Below are 20,394 nucleotides of genomic sequence, written 5' to 3' on the forward strand. Positions count from 1 at the left end.
TAATATGAAAATAGTTTCTTTGCTGATTGTATGTCTAGCAGGCAAGCTAATTAGCAAATTAAGTTTGAAATACTATGGTTAAGTCGTCATAATTGAATCGGTTTTGATAACAATAAGTTTCAAATTCCATAATGTAATCATGTAGTTATAGTTTGCTTTTTTTTGATAACAATAAGTTTCAAATTTCATAATGTAATCATGTAGTTATAGTTTGCTTTTTTAAATCCAAATCTATTTTTGTCATTTGTGCAATTCCTTCCTTTTATTTGAGTTGTTTATGTGAAATATTCAGTTTTGCATTTTCATATGATTTGGATTATTTAGATTATTCGGATTACTGTTCTCGTCTTGGATGTAAACAGTAGTTCGATTAATGAAAATAATAATGAAATGTTTTATCTTTTAAAAAGAAATCTTATTTTTATATCTTCATAGAAATAAGAAGAGAACGTTAAATAAAAAACTCCAACTAATGAACGGAAACTTTTACACAAGGAACGGAATAAAAATTTCACCGGATTACGATGACCTTGAATTGATTGTTCTTTAGCAGTTGATTTTTTCTTTAAATAATTTCACGTTTAAATCGTATTTTTCATCTTTTAATTTTGATTCTTTTATATTTTGATATATTTTATTTCTTAATGGATTGGACACACAAAACAAAAGTTATATCAATTTACGAAAGAAATCCTAACAAGCAGAACAATTTTTTTTGTTTTGAACACAAAAGAAATACGAATTTATCCCGATGTTTTTGTCGTATTGAATTCCTAGAAAGAAAGGTAAGTTTGTATCTTTTTTTTTTACACTAAAAAGATTTAATCTTTAACTTTTAATATAATCTTAAACATTAAAATTAAAACTTGTGTGATTTCCGAGAAAATAATAATTAAATTCGAAGTCTGTGGAATTATTAAAAACTGATTTAAAAAAAAAATACTTTTTTGATTTCATTGTTTTAAGATTTAAAAAAATATGTATATATTTATTTATACACTTACCTATTATATTGCCGGATAATTCCTTTTGAATTATTATGTAAGGTACGGGCAAAATGAATGCCGATGCTCAAAATGTATAAACATTTTAACCCCTCGCTTTACTTAAAAAATCACCAAAAATCAGGAAATAAACCAATTTTAATGAAATGTTCAGTATTTATCAAATAATGATCGAGGAATATAATGAACCAATTATTTTTATTTAAATCTTAGTGGAAATTTATTATTTTGTTTAAACAAAAAAACCTTCACTAAATTATAGTTTTCAGTAGTAAATCAATAACGCAAGAATTTTTTTTTATATAAATAATTATTGTTTGTATTGTTTTTTTTTAATATAAATAAAGCATCGTAATTTGTAAAAATAAGCAATAAAACAATAAAAAATAAAATAATTTTTACAGGAACATTACGAAAAAAGCCCTCAAGTCTGTATTAATAAATTCAATATAAATCGAACGAAAATGAATTTCTCGAACTACCGATATTATCATTGAATTAAGCATTGTTCATTTAATATCTTCACACACACTAAAAAAAAATTATAATAGCAAAAATATTTCTACTTTCTTTAAATTACAGATTTCGCATAACTTTTATATGCAAGATTTTAATAATTTCCTCACTCGCAAGAATGTGAAACTTTCGGCGTCACATAATTTTTATATAATCACATAATTTTGTTTCATATAATATTGAACAATATTGAAACTTATGATAAAAATTGATACCAACGTTCAGAATTGTGATGTTTTAATGACCGTCTGGAGGAAAAAAGAAGAGGAAATCTGACCCCCCCCCCACACACACCTCCTTTTACTATCATGACTTCATTTTGAAACAGCGTTTGGATTAGCTGAAATTTAGGCCTTCCGTATAATCATGTTTACAACCTGTTATCGGTTGCGTTTTGCCGAATGACATAATTACTTGATTTTTTAGGGCTAATTAAGCTCTGTTTTGTATAAACAAGGTGTTTTTTTTAATTTAATTCAATATCTTAGGACTTTACTAATTATCTTTGAAATAGAAACAGAAAACTAATATTAATCTTTTAAACGATTTTTACAATGAATTTCTTTAACTTCAAAATTTAGCTGAATTAGTTAGCTTGCCGTGTAAACATTTTCATAACTTTTTTTTTCACGTGTACAAATAGTTTTTTTTTCTTTCGAAAATTAACTTTAGTTTCTAATCTTTCAAATACAATTAACAAGTAGTCGGAAACCGACAAACAATTCTGATAAATCGGCTTTCAAATTATGTTTTATCCAATATTTAAGATTTTACAAAATTGATCAAATTCTTTTGTAAAGTTTACATAGAATGAGCACATATTTATTGGTCATCACCAATTAGCAGTAATTTTATGTAAAAAAATATTTAAGATTTTACAACATTGATCAAATTCTTTTGTAAAGTTTACATAGAATGAGCACATATTTATTGGTCATCACCAATTAGCAGTAATTTTATGTAAAAAAAATATTTAAGATTTTACAACATTGATCAAATTCTTTTGTAAAGTTTACATAGAATGAGCACATATTTATTGGTCATCGCCAATTAGCAGTAATTTTATGTAAAAAATATATTTAAGATTTTACAACATTGATCAAATTCTTTTGTAAAGTTTACATAGAATGAGCACATATTTATTGGTCATCACCAATTAGCAGTAATTTTATGTAAAAAAATATTTAAGATTTTACAACATTTATCAAATTCTTTTGTAAAGTTTACATAGAATGAGCACATATTTATTGGTCATCATCAATTAGCAGTAATTTTATGTAAAAAAATATTTTAGATTTTACAACATTGATCAAATTCTTTTATAAAGTTTACATAGAATGAGCACATATTTATTGGTCATCACCAATTAGCAGTAATCTTATGTAAAACAATATTTAAGATTTTGCAACATTGATCAAATCTTTTGTAAAGTTTACATAGAATGAGCACATATTTATTGGTCATCATCAATTAGCCGTAATTTCATGTAAAAAAATATTTAAGATTTTACAACATTGATCAATTTCTTTTGTAAAGTTTACATAGAATGAGCACATATTTATTGGTCATCACCAATTAGCAGTAATTTTATGTAAAAATAAATATTTAACATTTTACAACATGGATCAAATTCTTTTGTAAAGTACATAGAATGAGCACATATTTATTGGTCATCACCAATTAGCAGTAATTTTATGTAAAAAAATATTTAACATTTTACAACATTGATCAATTTCTTTTGTAAAGTTTACATAGAATGAGCACATATTGGTCATCACCAATTAGCAGTAATTTTATGTAAAAAAAATATTTAAGATTTTTCAACATTGATCAAATTCTTTTGTAAAGTTTACATAGAATGAGCACATATTTATTGGTCATCACCAATTAGCAGTAATTTTATGTAAAAATAAATATTTAACATTTTACAACATGGATCAAATTCTTTTGTAAAGTCTACATAGAATGAGCACATATTTATTGGTCATCACCAATTAGCAGTAATTTTATGTAAAAAAAATATTTAACATTTTACAACATTGATCAATTTCTTTTGTAAAGTTTACATAGAATGAGCACATATTTATTGGTCATCACCAATTAGCAGTAATTTTATGTAAAAAAAATATTTAACATTTTACAACATTGATCAATTTCTTTTGTAAAGTTTACATAGAATGAGCACATATTTATTGGTCATCACCAATTAGCAGTAATTTTATGTAAAAAAAATATTTAAGATTTTACAACATTGATCAAATTCTTTTGTAAAGTTTACATAGAATGAGCACGTATTTATTGGTCATCACCAATTAGCAGTAATTTTGTGTAAAAAAATATTCAGGATTTTACAACATTGATTAAATTCTTTTGTAAAGTTTACATAGAATGAGTACATATTTATTGGTCATCACCAATTAGCAGTAATTTTATGTAAAAAGAATATTTAAGATTTTACAACATTGATCAAATTCTTTTCTGAAGTTTACATAGAATGAGCACATATTTATTGGTCATCACCAATTAGCCGTAATTTTATGTAAAAAAATATTTAACATTTTACAACATTGATCAAATTCTTTTGTAAAGTTTACATAGAATGAGCACATATTTATTGGTCATCACCAATTAGCAGTAATTGTATGTAAAAAAATATTTGTGAGCCTTTACAGTTTGACCCAATGGAATTTACCTAATCTCTACCAAATGCAAAAAATGACTTCATTTTGGCGTTTACGCCTTAAAAATATTTACTAATGGATTTAAAAATTAATAATACATTTTTTTTTAGATTTTTGAATATGAATCACTATTCTATATAATTCAACATAATTTTTTTTAAATTCAATTTCACCTAGAGATCGGAGGTCTTTATCCAATGTTTCTGCCATTCCCTTAGATATGTGCTTATTTGTTTTCCCCTCGTGCCTGTTATAGTGTTGTCATCAGCAAATATACCCATATAAGAAACGATTCTATCAGGGAGGTCAATTATGAATATCAGGAATAATGCAAGTCCTAGGATAGACTCCTTAGTTACTCCCGCATGTATATCATATTGTTTAGATGTATGACCATCGAGGGCAACTTGGACTTTTCTCTTACTTAAAAAGGATGTAATTGCATTATGTATTCCTTTAGTGATACTACATGATCTGATTTTCCTTAGAAGACTATCGTGACAAACCCTGTCAAAAGACTTAGATATATCGAGGGCTGCCGCTTTTCCCTGAGATTACAGTCAGGATATCTGCTGTGGAACAGGCCTGCCTAAATCCATATTAATTGTTGGTCAGAAGTTCAGCAACTGTAAGGTGATGGACTACTTTCGTACAATTACTTCTAGCTTCTATAAACTTCTGCCTGTTTAAACTAGACTTTTGTCGGTTTAATCTGTGGTACGCATATTGTCTTTGAGCAATGGCAGCTGCACAAGTAGATATGAACCATTGGAGAGAGTGGCGCTTGCCATAGAATTTCCGTGGGGGAACATGTGATTCAATTGCAGTTTTGAACTATTCAGTGTCTCATTTGCACTGTTCAGCAGGAAGAAAAAAGACATTTCCTGATGGGGCATCAATAATGAGATCCCTGGTGGCTTCCTAGTCAGCCTTTTTCGAAATAACTCCTGGTTTTTAACAGTGGCTCTTCAGTTTTGCATCAAGAATTTGGGGTTATTTCTATAATTATCACACCGTGATCAGCATTCCAGAGTGGGTTTTGCGGATTTGTTATATAATCATTGGTGGTCAGAAATAGATCTAGAAGTGAGGCATGTTGATCTTGCTGCTCTTTGAAACATGTGGGAAATGTAACCGTTTGTGATAGGGAATGAGATATAGAGAAGCTATGTGTTGTGCTACCAGCTGCGTCTGTGAAAAGAAAGAATCTAAGCCAGTTACAGTAGTGGACACAGAATTCACTAACTACATGTATGTGTGCGCTAGTATCAAGGGAGAATGCCATATTTATGTTGTCAGAGACTTTGTATATTAGAGTACAGTCCTGGGTCGAGGGAGAGCGGTAGAAAAAATACAAGTAGCTAATATTGCATGTTAAGTCTGAAGCACATACAAGCCTGGTAATCTGATTCTAGTTTCGTTTCTCCTGTTAGGGGGAGTGTGTTTTGAATATAGACTCCAAGCCCGTGATTATGTCTGTCTGAGTCCTATGGCAGGACAAGTGGTTGTGCAGAATGCCAAGTAGACCATCAGTTGACTCCTCATCTACAAGGATTGTAGCGTCAGTAAAGCCTAGCAAAGATGAGTGCAGGGTTTCTTTCCATTCACTACATGGCACTACAATAATCCTGATATTATACAACTGTTGATAGAGCATCCGCTCTAAACGCTACCAAAGAGTTAGGGAACCTGTACGATCAGTTGTAAACAGCAGTCAAAAAACTCAATCCGGTACCCTCAACCTATCAGAAAAAAACTCAGCCCAATCCAACTACACTGGCAGCATATATGACACTCAAGCATCATCAAAATGTCCAGCTGAGGGGGATGGCATGTGCTAGGAATGGTGTTCATTGTCTTAGTCAGTAAAACAAATTGTAAACAGGAGCAGATATGAATGAATATATGATAGGAAATAACATAGTTTAATAGACGTTACACAATAAAACCTATTGTAAACAAGAGAAGATATGAATGAATATATTGAAGGAAATAACATAGTTTAATAGACGTTACACAATAAAACATATTTTAAACAGGGGCAGATATGAATGAATATATGAAATGAAATAACATAGTTTAATAGACGTTACACAATAAAACAAATTGTGAACAGGAACAGATATGAATGAATATATGAAAGGAAATAACATAGTTTAATAGACGTTACACAATGAAACTTATTTTAAACAGGAGCAGATATGAATGAATATATGGAAGGAAATAACATAGTTTAATAGACGTTACACAATAAAACATATTGTAAACAGGAGCAGATATGAATGAATATATGGAAGGAAATAACATAGTTTAATAGACGTTACACAATAAAACATATTGTGAACAGGGACAGATATGAATGAATATATGAAAGGAAATAACATAGTTTAATAGACGTTACACAATAAAACATATTGTAAGCAGGAGCAGATATGAATGAATATATGAAAGGAAATAACATAGTTTAATAGACGTTACACAATGAAACTTATTTTAAACAGGAGCAGATATGAATGAATATATGGAAGGAAATAACATAGTTTAATAGACGTTACACAATAAAACATATTGTAAACAGGAACAGATATGAATGAATATATGAAAGGAAATAACATAGTTTAATAGACGTTACACAATAAAGCATATTGTAAACAGGAGCAGATATGAATGAATATATGAAAGGAAATAACAGTTTAATAGAAGTTACACAATAAAACAAATTGTAAACAGGAACAGATATGAATGAATATATGAAAGGAAATAACTACATTAAATAGACGTAGATATTCAACATCTCTATCAACTGTTCCGTGGGCCCCAAAGGGCGATCAAGGTTGGATTTTTTGATCTTATAAATCCACGTTTATTAATTATTTGATCTTCCATGGTCGGGTCCATACTGAATGGTATATATATAAATTATTTTAATTGGAATTCATTATTGAGATGAGTATTATTTATATTAATTTATTTATTGCGGACAATTATCCTCACCTTTATTAGTTGTTGTTTCACAACGTTTCGGCCAACTATTCCTCAACGTGTCTCATCAATCATTGCCATTCATATTGTAATATATGGTTTTCTTTTCATTTTGATTGACATTTGTGTATCTATAAAAGTAAACGTGTCTGTCTGTGTACATTCTCATCAATCATTGCCATTCATATTGTAATATATGTTTTTCTTCTCATTTTGATTGACATCTGTGTATCTATAAAAGTGAACATGTCTGTCTGTGTACATTCTCATCAATCATTGCCATTCATATTGTAATATATGTTTTTCTTTTCATTTTGATTTACATCTGTGTATCTATAAAAGTGAACATGTCTGTCTGTGTACATTCTCATCAATCATTGCCATTCATATCGTAATATATGTTTTTCTTTTCATTTTGATTTACATCTGTGTATCTATAAAAGTGAACATGTCTGTCTGTGTACATTCTCATCAATCATTGCCATTCATATTGTCATATATGTTTTTCTTTTCATTTTGATTTACATCTGTGTATCTATAAAAGTGAACGTGTCTGTCTGTGTACATTCTCATCAATCATTGCCATTCATATTGTAATATATGTTTTTCTTCTCATTTTGATTGACATCTGTGTATCTATAAAAGTGAACGTGTCTGTCTGTGTACATTTCCATACGCAGTAACTCTGTAAATTTTCAGTCTACAGACTCGAAATTTGATATACAGAGTACTGAGATTTGGGATAATCTTTGTAATCCTTTTCCAGTGAGAAATTTGCTGTTAAGGGGTCAAAATTTAACGATTTGACCTTTGAGAACTCTACTAAACTCCCCCAATTTTTAGTCTAAATTTAAATACAGGTTTCTTTAACATGGATCTAACTTAATAACTTTATTTGAGCCCAAAACAATAAATATTAAGGGGTCATAATAGGGGTCAAAATTAAGAAAAATTGACCTGTTTTTTTTTTGCTTAACTTACACCTCCAATTAAGGGGTCAAAATTTAACGATTTGACCTTTGAGAACTCTACCAAACCAATTTTGGGGTTTGAGAACTCCGCCAATTTGTGGTTTAAACACTTGAAATTTTTGATAGGTTCCTTTGACATGGATATAACTTAATAACTTGATTTGAGCCCAAAAAATAAATGTTAAGGGGTCATAATAGGAGTCAAAGTTTTTAAAAAATAACTTTTTTTTCTTAACTTACACCTCCAAACACCCGGGCAAGGCATGGCTGAAATGCTCGTCATAAAAAATGCTATAATTTCAACAGGACTATATCTTGAAATAACACCTGTATGGAGTGGATCTGTGTCAAGTTAGAAAATATCTGTTTATTTTCGTATAACTTTTTTTAGATTAAATTAATCTAGATATTGAATTCAATCTAATAATATTAATAACAATAAACAAACATAATACTAATATTTGAATACAAATATTAAAAATATTGAATTTTATTTAATTTTGCAGATGTTCCTGATTGGACGCTATTATTCAATTTTAATGGAGTCTCATTTTCCTAAGCATCATCCATTGAACAATTATTACTTCATTTGAAAGAGTACACCGACATCTGCTGCAAGATTATACTTTTTAATGAATTTTGTGAAACATTAATGAAAACATAACACATCTTAAAGGTAATAGATTTTTGTTGAATAGAGACAAAAAGAAATAAGAGATCAAATTGCAGAAAAGTATGTGAGTTTAAGAAAACAATATTTTTACAGCACCCGAAAATATAGCAATAAGAAACATTTTGTAGAAAGAAAAGTATGTGGCTTTAAGAAAACAATATTTTTTTACAACACTCGAAACTATTAAACTAAGAAAAATGTTGTAGAAAGAAAAGTATGTGGCTTTAAGAAGACATTATTTTTGCAGCACTATAGTTTTATAGCACTAAGTCAATATTTTTATTGCACTATAGTTTTATAGAAGTAAGACAATATTTTTATTGCCCTATAGTTTTATAGAAGTAAGACAATATTTTTATCGCCCTATAGTTTTATAGAAGTAAGACAATATTTTTATCGCCCTATAGTTTTATAGAAGTAAGACAATATTTTTATTGCCCTATAGTTTTATAGAAGTAAGACAATATTTTTATTGCACTATAGTTTTATAGAAGTAAGACAATATTTTTATTGCACTATAGTTTTATAGAAGTAAGACAATATTTTTATTGCCCTATAGTTCTATAGAAGTAAGACAATATTTTTATCGCCCTATAGTTTTATAGAAGTAAGACAATATTTTTATTGCCCTATAGTTTTATAGAAGTAAGACAATATTTTTATTGCACTATAGTTTTATAGAAGTAAGACAATATTTTTATTGCACTATAGTTTTATAGAAGTAAGACAATATTTTTATTGCCCTATAGTTTTATAGAAGTAAGACAATATTTTTATCGCCCTATAGTTTTATAGAAGTAAGACAATATTTTTATCGCCCTATAGTTTTATAGAAGTAAGACAATATTTTTATTGCCCTATAGTTTTATAGAAGTAAGACAATATTTTTATCGCCCTATAGTTTTATAGAAGTAAGACAATATTTTTATTGCACTATAGTTTTATAGCACTAAGTCAATATTTTTATTGCACTATAGTTTTATAGAAGTAAGACAATATTTTTATTGCCCTATAGTTTTATAGAAGTAAGACAATATTTTTATCGCCCTATAGTTTAATAGAAGTAAGACAATATTTTTATTGCCCTATAGTTTTATAGAAGTAAGACAATATTTTTATCGCCCTATAGTTTTATAGAAGTAAGACAATATTTTTATTGCCCTATAGTTTTATAGAAGTAAGACAATATTTTTATTGCCCTATAGTTTTATAGAAGTAAGACAATATTTTTATTGCCCTATAGTTTTATAGAAGTAAGACAATATTTTTATTGCACTATAGTTTTATAGAAGTAAGACAATATTTTTATTGCCCTATAGTTTTATAGAAGTAAGACAATATTTTTATTGCCCTAGAGTTTTATAGAAGTAAGACAATATTTTTATTGCCCTATAGTTTTATAGAAGTAAGACAATATTTTTATTGCACTATAGTTTTATAGAAGTAAGACAATATTTTTATTGCCCTATAGTTTTATAGAAGTAAGACAATATTTTTATTGCCCTAGAGTTTTATAGAAGTAAGACAATATTTTTATCGCCCTATAGTTTTATAGAAGTAAGTCAATATTTTTATTGCACTATAGTTTTATAGAAGTAAGACAATATTTTTATTTCACTATAGTTTTATAGCAGTAAGACAATATTTTTACAGCTCTATAGTTTTATAGCGGTAAGAAAATTTTTGTAGAAAGAAAAGTATGTGGTTTTAAGAGACAATATTTTCTACAGCACTAGAAACTATAACACTAACAAAAAAATTATAAAAATAAAAGTATGTGGTTTTAAGAAGACGGTATTTTCTATAACACCCGAAAATTATAGAACAAAGAAATAGAAAAATGCGATATTCATGTAAATGGGGTAGATGAAATTGTTTGGTAAAGTTTGTTGAAATTCTTGTTCTAAAGCATCAAATTTTGTTAAACATTTAACACTTGAGAAATTCTTATGAAGTGTGAAGATATTCTTGTTTTACTAAACAAATGTCAATGGACAAAAATCAATGTTCGTAAATGACATGCGAATGTACAATGGTGAAAAGCCACATTCTTTTGAAGAATAATTATATGTAAGAACAGTGCAGGTATTCTTGTAGAGAATCATTATAAGTAAGAAGAGTGCAGGTATTCTTGTGAAAAATCATTATAAGTAAGAAGAGTGCAGGTATTCTTGTGAAAAATCATTATAAGTAAGAAGAGTGCAGACATTCTTGTGAAGAATCATTATAAATAAGAAGAGTGCAGGTATTCTTGTGAAAAATCATTATAAGTAAGAAGAGTGCAGGTATTCTTGTGAAGAATAATTATAAGTAAGAAGAGTGCAGGTATTCTTGTGAAAAATCATTATAAGTAAGAAGAGTGCAGGTATTCTTGTTAAAAATCATTATAAGTAAGAAGAGTGCAGGTATTCTTGTTAAAAATCATTATAAGTAAGAAGAGTGCAGGTATTCTTGTTAAAAATCATTATAAGTAAGAAGAGTGCAGGTATTCTTGTTAAAAATCATTATAAGTAAGAAGAGTGCAGGTATTCTTGTTAAAAATCATTATAAGTAAGAAGAGTGCAGGTATTCTTGTTAAAAATCATTATAAGTAAGAAGAGTGCAGACATTCTTGTAAAGAATCATTATAAGTAAGAAGAGTGCAGATATTCTTGTGAAAAATCATTATAAGAAGAGTGCAGGTATTCTTGTTAAAAATCATTATAAGTAAGAAGAGTGCAGGTATTCTTGTTAAAAATCATTATAAGTAAGAAGAGTGCAGGTATTCTTGTGAAAAATCATTATAAGTAAGAAGAGTGCAGGTATTCTTGTTAAAAATCATTATAAGTAAGAAGAGTGCAGGTATTCTTGTGAAGAATCATTATAAGTAAGAAGAGTGCAGGTATTCTTGTGAAAAATCATTATAAGTAAGAAGAGTGCAGATATTCTTGTGAAAAATCATAAGTAAGAAGAGTGCAGATATTCTTGTGAAAAAACATTATAAGTAAGAAGAGTGCAGGTATTCTTGTGAAAAATCATTATAAGTAAGAAGAGTGCAGGTATTCTTGTGAAAAATCATTATAAGTAAGAAGAGTGCAGATATTCTTGTTAAAAATCATTATAAGTAAGAAGAGTGCAGGTATTCTTGTTAAAAATCATTATAAGTAAGAAGAGTGCAGGTATTCTTGTGAAAAATCATTATAAATAAGAAGAGTGCAGGTATTCTTGTGAAGAATCATTATAAGTAAGAAGAGTGCAGGTATTCTTGTGAAAAATCATTATAAGTAAGAAGAGTGCAGGTATTCTTGTGAAAAATCATTATAAGTAAGAAGAGTGCAGGTATTCTTGTGAAAAATCATTATAAGTAAGAAGAGTGCAGGTATTCTTGTTAAAAATCATTATAAGTAAGAAGAGTGCAGGTATTCTTGTGAAAAATCATTATAAATAAGAAGAGTGCAGGTATTCTTGTGAAGAATCATTATAAGTAAGAAGAGTGCAGGTATTCTTGTTAAAAATCATTATAAGTAAGAAGAGTGCAGGTATTCTTGTTAAAAATCATTATAAGTAAGAAGAGTGCAGGTATTCTTGTTAAAAATCATTATAAGTAAGAAGAGTGCAGGTATTCTTGTGAAAAATCATTATAAGTAAGAAGAGTGCAGGTATTCTTGTTAAAAATCATTATAAGTAAGAAGAGTGCAGGTATTCTTGTGAAGAATCATTATAAGTAAGAAGAGTGCAGGTATTCTTGCGAAAAATAATTATAAGTAAGAAGAGTGCAGGTATTCTTGTGAAAAATAATTATAAGTAAGAAGAGTGCAGGTATTCTTGTGAAAAATCATTATAAGTAAGAAGAGTGCAGGTATTCTTGTGAAAAATAATTATAAGTAAGAAGAGTGCAGGTATTCTTGTTAAAAATCATTATAAGTAAGAAGAGTGCAGGTATTCTTGTGAAGAATCATTATAAGTAAGAAGAGTGCAGGTTTTCTTGTTAAAAATCATTATAAGTAAGAAGAGTGCAGACATTCTTGTAAAGAATCATTATAAATAAGAAGAGTGCAGGTATTCTCGTGAAGAATCATTATAAGTAAGAAGAGTGCAGGTATTCTTGTGAAAAATCATTATAAGTAAGAAGAGTGCAGGTATTCTTGTGAAAAATCATTATAAGTAAGAAGAGTGCAGGTATTCTTGTGAAAAATAATTATAAGTAAGAAGAATGCAGGTATTCTTGTTAAAAATCATTGTAAGTAAGAAGAGTGCAGGTATTCTTGTGAAAAATAATTATAAGTAAGAAGAGTGCAGGTGCTCTTGTTAAAAATCATTATAAGTAAGAAGAGTGCAGGTATTCTTGTTAAAAATTATTATGAGTAAGAAGAGTGCAGGTATTCTTGTTAAAAATCATTATAAGTAAGAAGAGTGCAGGTATTCTTGTTAAAAATCATTATAAGTAAAAAGAGTGCAGGTATTCTTGTGAAAAATCATTATCAGTAAGAAGAGTGCAGGTATTCTTGTGAAAATCATTATAAGTAAGAAGAGTGCAGGTATTCTTGTGAAAAATCATTATAAGTAAGAAGAGTGCAGGTATTCTTGTGAAAAATCATTATAAGTAAGAAGAGTGCAGGTATTCTTGTGAAAAATCATTATAAGTAAGAAGAGTGCAGGTAATCGTGTAAAAAATCATTATAAGTAAGTAGAGTGCAGGTATTCTTGTGAAAAATCAATATAAGTAAGAAGAGTACATGTATTCTTGTGAAAAATCATTATAAGTAAGAAGAGTGATGGTATTCTTGTGAAAAATCATTATAAGTAAGAAGAGTGCAGGTATTCTTTTGAAAAATCATTATAAGTAAGAAGAGTGCAGGTATTCTTGTTAAAAATCAATATAAGTAAGAAGAGTACATGTATTCTTGTGAAAAATCATTATAAGTAAGAAGAGTGCAGATATTCTTGTGAAAAATCAATATAAGTAAGAAGATTACAGGTACTCTTGTGAAAAATCATTATAAGTAAGAAGAGTGCAGGTATGTTTTCACACAGGGGAAATGCCACATACTTGTGAAGTGTGTGGATCTACTTTTTCTTACAAATCAGGGTTAGTCAGACATATTAGAACTCACATGGGGGAGAAGCCTCATAATTGTAGAGTGTGTGGATATTCTTGTTCTGCAAAATCAGTTTTAGTATCACATTTGAGAACTCACACTGGGGAAAAGCCACATACTTGTGAAGCGTGTTGATCTTCTTTTTGTCGAAAATCAGAGTTAGTCGGACATATGCAAACTCACACTGGGGAAAAGCTAAATACTTGTGAAGTGTGTGGATATTCTTGTATTGAAAAATCCGATTTAGTATCACATATTAGAACTCACACTGGGGAAAAGCCAAATACTTGTGAAGCGTATTGAGCTTCTTTTTCTCGAAAATCAGACTTAGTAATACATATGAGAACTCACACTGGGGAAAAGCCACATATTTGTGAAGTGTGTGGATCTTCTTTTTCTACAAAATCCAACTTAGTCACACATAGTAGAATTCACACTGGGGAAAAGCCACATACATGTGAAGTGTGTGGATATTTTTGTTCTGCAAAATCAGATTTAGTATCACATTTGAGAACTCACACTGGGGAAAAGCCACATACTTGTGAAGCGTGTGGAGCTTCTTTTTCTCGAAAATCAGTCTTAGTAATCCATATGAGAACTCACACTGGTGAAAAACCACATACTTGTGAAGTGTGTGGGTCTTCTTTTTCTCGAAAATCAGACTTAGTAATACATATGAGAACTCACACTGGGGAAAAGCCATATATTTGTGAAGTGTGTGGATCTTCTTTTTCTAAAAAATCCAGCCTAGTCACACATAGTAGAATTCACACTGGGGAAAAGCCACATACATGTGAAGTGTGTGGATATTCTTTTTCTGCAAAATCATGTTTAGTATCACATTTGAGAACTCACACTGGGGAAAAGCCGCATACTTGTGAAGACTGTGGAGCTTCTTTTTCTCGAAAATCAGACTTAGCAATACATACGAGAACTCACACTGGGGAAAAGCCACATACTTGTGAAGTGTGTGGGTCTTCTTTTTCTACAAAATCCACTTTAGTCATACATATGAGAACTCACACTGGGGAAAAGCCACATATTTGTGAAGTTTGTGGATCTTCTTTTTCTCGAAAATCACACTTAGTCATACATATGAGAACTCATACTGGGGAAAAGCCACATACCTGTGAAGTGTGTGGATATTCTTGTTCTACAAAATCATCTTTAGTATCACATTGGAGAACTCACACTGGGGAAAAGCGACATACTTGTGAAGTGTGTGGATCTTCTTTTTGTCAAAAATCAAATTTAGTCAGACATATGCGAACTCACACTGGGGAAAAGCCACATGCTTGTGAAGTGTGTGGATATTCTTGTATTGTAAAATCCGTTTTAGTCACACATATGAGAACTCACACTGGGGAAAAGCCACATGCTTGTAAAGTGTGCGAATTTTCTTTTTCTACAAAATCAAATTTAGTGAGACATGAGGCAACTCACACTGGGGAAAAGCCACATATTTGTGAAGTGTGTGGATATTCTTCTTATAGAAAATCAGGCTTAGTCATACATATGAGAATTCACACTGGTTAATTGGGGAGAGGAAAATTATGTTCTCAAGGTCTTTACTGACTCAGTGTTTGAGAGATAAAGAACTTAAATGGAACATTCGAGTATCTATGTATCTCATATAGACTTCAAGTGTTATCCCCAGGTTGTGGGCCCCTGGATTTACTTCGACTGAAGTAAAATAAAACAAAAAAAGAAAAGCCACATACTTCTGAAGCGTGTGGATCTTCTTTTTCTAAAAGAATCAGGGTTAGTCAGACATGTTAGAACTCAGACTGGCGGGCCTACAAGCAAATGGCCAATGCCGGTTTTGCCACTCAGCAATTGAGAGCCCAAACCATCTAATTTCCGCATGCCCAATCTTATATGCAGATGGCCTTTACACTGTCCGTCACCATAAAGTATGTAAGTACCTCCATTGTAAGATCTGTGGAGAGATGTAACTTGACAGAGCAACGAACATCTGGGAACATGAACCACCACCGATAACATCAAACGGAAAAGTGATTGTGTTCTATGAAAAGACATACAGGCAGCTAGATAAAAGACAAACCTATCAAACCAGATATTGTAATATAGAACAAGCCCGAAAGAACTGCGCTCATTATCACAGTCCCAAATGATTTTGGCCTTAATGGGGCTGAATGGGAAAATATAACAAAATATCAGGACCTAAAAAATATCTAAAAACCACATGGTCTCTGAAAGAAATAAACATTATACCGGTTGTAATAGGAGCAACTGGTTTAATACAAAAGAACCTTCAGAAATACTTAGAAGCAATCCCTGGAAGACCAAGCTGTAACGAGATACAAATTGCAGCCATAAGGGGAACAACATCTATTCTTAAAGTGTTACATGATAAGGGCTGTCCCCTTTTCATGTAAGTATAAAAATGGAGAATTTAGTTTAAAATGAAAATGAAGAGCATAGGGAAATTCGAACCTCGTAATCTAGTTTAGAAATAGATTATGTGTGAGAATTTAAAAATGTAAAACAAAACATTTGTTTTGAATATAGATAAATATTTCAAGGAAAGAATGTTAACCATAAAGTTTGTTAATGAAATTTTAAATTGAAAGAATGCAGCTTATAAGATAATGTTTTTACATATTGAATATAGGTTAAAATTCCTTTTGTAGAAATAGGAAAAGTTTTGGACACGTATGTCCAGGACACGTGAAAGAATGCACATGTTTTAACATGTGTATGACGTCACGGAAAATAGAAAGTTCTAGGAATAGAGAAAAACTTTAGTTAGAGAGTTACAGTCAGTGAGAAAACTCAGGGACAGTCACACGTCTGGAAGCGAGAGGTTACTTCAAGAAAAAATGTGAAACTTTGAATTCTTGATGATGGAATCACGGCCATGTGAAGAATAAACCATCAAGTGTTTTTTGTAAAGCTCGTCTTGTGTCATGATTCTTAAAAAAGGTAAAGTCCAATTGTATTATATATTTGTGTTATATGTCTTTACATACACGTCTCAACATCATCATGTCTACATCATGTCCGAATTGTCTGAACACTATCCCCTTCACTCTAAGAGCTTCTTCCCCTTCTGCTTTCATAAACACAATTAAGGAATGGACATTTTAATATAAGAATCTTATAACAGGAACAATCTCTCTAAGTCTCTCGCACAACAACTTATACAACATCTCTCTCTTACTAAGATACAACATCATATGTAATAAGACAAGAACTCTCACTAAGACTCGTATATTTACTAATAAGACTCTCTTCTAAGACTGCGCTAATAGTAAGACTCTCTCAATGAAACCCCTATATATATATGTAACATATACATATTTGGTGTACGTGACTAGTCCACTAGTCCACTCATGCAAGGGTGGTTAAAAAAAACCGAACCTGGGGTCGATACCACGGAAAAAAATTAAAAACACAACGTTTTAAAAGGGTCCAACATAATTAAAAAAAAAATAAATAAATAATACCACGGGGAAAAAAATTACATGATCACAAAATGCGAAAAAGAAAAAGAAACACAACGTTTTAAAAGGGTCCAAGGTAATAAAAATAAATAAATAAATAATACCACGGGAAAAAAGAAAATTACACGATCACAGAAATGCGAAAAAAAAAAAAGAAAACAAATTGAACACACACACACACACAGAGAACAAAAGATACAAGAAATATTAAAAAGAAGAAAAGGCCGATATGCCGTAAAAGAAATTCGTAGTAATGGAAATATAGTAAACAAGTCACCATGCGTAATTCATTGATAAATGAATTGGTTTGTAAAAAAACACACACATACACGCACACACATACACGCAAATGCAGAGATTGGGGGTCACCCATTATTGTTTTGAAATTTGTATGAAAATTTGTGTCAATATGAAATCGTTTGGACAAATTGTTGAATTTAATCTCTCAATCAAACAGGAATTTTTCAAAGGTCGCATGTACTCTCTGAAACAGCGTGTAAAGTCTGTTTGGAAATGCATTTTTGTGTTCATAGTTGAACTTTTCGGCTTTTTATTTTTTGTGTGTTTCATTTGAATTTTTTTTCGAAAAAAAAAAGGGACAATTGTTTTGGACATACTTTGTGAATTGTTGTTTGTTACAGATGATTTTTTTTTGTTGTTGAAAAAAAGTTATAACTGTTGCAAAATGTTTAAATGTATGAAGGTATTTTTTTTTGGAAAATGTTTTTATGATGTTGAACAAATATTGTAAATTGTCTTGTATATGTAAATTTTATTGATTTTCACAGAAAGAATTCAAAGTCAGCAGTAAATATACAGTATATTTAAACAGTCTAGGAGAAAATAAGATTAAGACGTATGGTTGGCTTACAGATTCAGTTAGAATTTTAGAAGGGGGACAAGAATTAAAATTACGTAAACTGGTATTTGGAGAGTTTTTAGATGTGATAATCCGTAAGAAAGATGTTTTGTTTTAGCATTTGGTTTTGTTGTTTTTTTAGAGATCCTAAAAAATTTTCTCCAAGAAAAGTGGCTTGGTAGGGATTGATAAGCACAAGAAGTGCCCCTATACGAAAAATTTGGGAACCTGGTTAATTAAGTGCTTAAAATAAGTTGGTTGCACGTACCGACTCCAAGCAAAGTGGTAAGTCTTGGCTTAATTAATAAACAGGCGTTGGAAAGAATACGAAAATTCTTAAGGGGACCAGTTAACCGATGATAGGTAGTCCTGAGGCAATCACATATAGCATAATAAAGTAAGAGACAAGCAAAAATATGCCGTAGATTACGTAAGAAAGATATAACCTTGTATTTTTTTTAGAGAAGCATGAATGTGGGATATATCTGCTGGATCTTAGAAGTTGGTGAGAGAAAAGAAAAATCACAAAGCAATCGGGCTATTAGATAGTATTTAGAGCGCTATTAAGGTGTTGGGCGCAGGAAAATGTTAGTTAGTTAGGGGTGATATTTCTAAATCCTCGTCGAAGTTTCAAGAATCCAAGCAAGGAAATCCGAGTGAATCCGTATGAGAGAAAAAAAAGGTATATCTTAAACTTCTAAAGCCAACCACAAAGATTTAAGTATATGAACTTTGGTATGTCCCGTATAAGATAGTTATAGTAGAAAAAAAAACAAAGCCATACTTGATAAGACTTGATCAGAACACTTTTGGGAGAAAGAAGTCGTCCATTTAGAGAAAGGTGAAAACCTCTAGTCTGCGGCATATGGGCGGCTGGAAAATAGCTGATGTGAATCATAGGTAAAGACCCTACACCCAGCGGGTAAATGCCACGAAGATCAGAAAGGTTCTGATCTTATAAAAAACTAAATAATTGTGAAGTCGGCCGTGAAGGGCTGACTGAAAGAGATTTTTTTGTGTTTTTTTAGCCTGATCTTTCTAGCCGTGTGGTTGTGTAGATGTAAAAAAATAAAAATGTACTAAATTTAAAAATGCATACATTTTTATTTTGTGAAATATGGAAGGGAGGGATGTTACATGATAAGGGCTGTCCCCTTTTTATGTAAGTATAAAAATGGAGAATTTAGTTTAAAATGAAAATAAAATGGCATAGGCGAAATTCGAACCTCGTAATCTAGTTTAGAAATAGATTACGTGTGAGAATTTAAAAATGTAAAACAAAACATTTGTTTTGAAATAGATAAATATTTCAAGAAAAGAATGAGAGCTGTCAAGTTTATTATGAAATTTTAAATTGAAAGAATGCAGCTTATAAGATAATGTTTTAACATATTGAATATAGGTTAAAATTCCTTTTGTAGAAATACGAAAAGTTTGGACACGTATGTCCAGGACATGTGAAAGAATGCACATGTTTTAACATGTGTATGACGTCACGGAAAATAGAAAGTTCGAGGGATAGAGAAAAACTTTAGTTAGAAAACTGTCAGTTAGAAACTCGGGGAGATTCAGTCGTCTGGGAGCGAGACGCCACTTCAAGGAAAAATGTGAGGCTTTGAATTCTTGATGATGGAATCACGGCCGTGTCAAGAATAAACTATCAAGTGTTTTTGTGTCGTCTTGTGTCTTATGTTTCTTATACAAAGGTAAAGTCCAATTGTATTATATATTTTTGTTATATGTCTTTACATACACGTCTCAACATCATCATGTCTACACAATGTCCGAACTGTCTGAACACTATATCCCTTCACTCTAAGCGCTTTCTCCTTCTCTTCCAATCTACACATCTAAAGAAAGAAAGAACAGTTTTAATATATAAGAATTATAACATGAACAATCTTTTTAGAACTCTTACAACATCTCTCTCTCTCTCTCTCTCTCTGAGTCTTACAACATCCCTCACTGTAATAAGACTCTTTCTAAGCATCTTTTCCTAAGACTCTCTCAATAAGTCCCCCAATATAACATACCTAAAAAATATTTAAAATGCCGCGGTTCTTGAAACGAAAATACAAACATTCGCCTCATAAACTGTTCATCATTAAAACGTGCCCAAAGCTCGACAGTCAAATAAACTACTTTAAAAAAAAGTCAAAATAC

At 30.3% G+C, this 20,394-nt stretch overlaps 1 pseudogene; it reads left to right on the top strand.

Moving 5' to 3' along the window:
- Positions 1-13,793: 13,793 nt before the first annotated feature.
- On the top strand, positions 13,794-17,178 carry LOC145271473 (uncharacterized; annotated as a pseudogene).
- The last annotated feature ends 3,216 nt before the right edge of the window (positions 17,179-20,394 follow it).

This window comes from Euprymna scolopes, chromosome 46 (assembly GCF_053919585.1).
Source record: "Euprymna scolopes isolate OS-2025 chromosome 46, ASM5391958v1, whole genome shotgun sequence".
Taxonomy (NCBI): Eukaryota; Metazoa; Mollusca; class Cephalopoda; order Sepiida; family Sepiolidae; genus Euprymna; species Euprymna scolopes.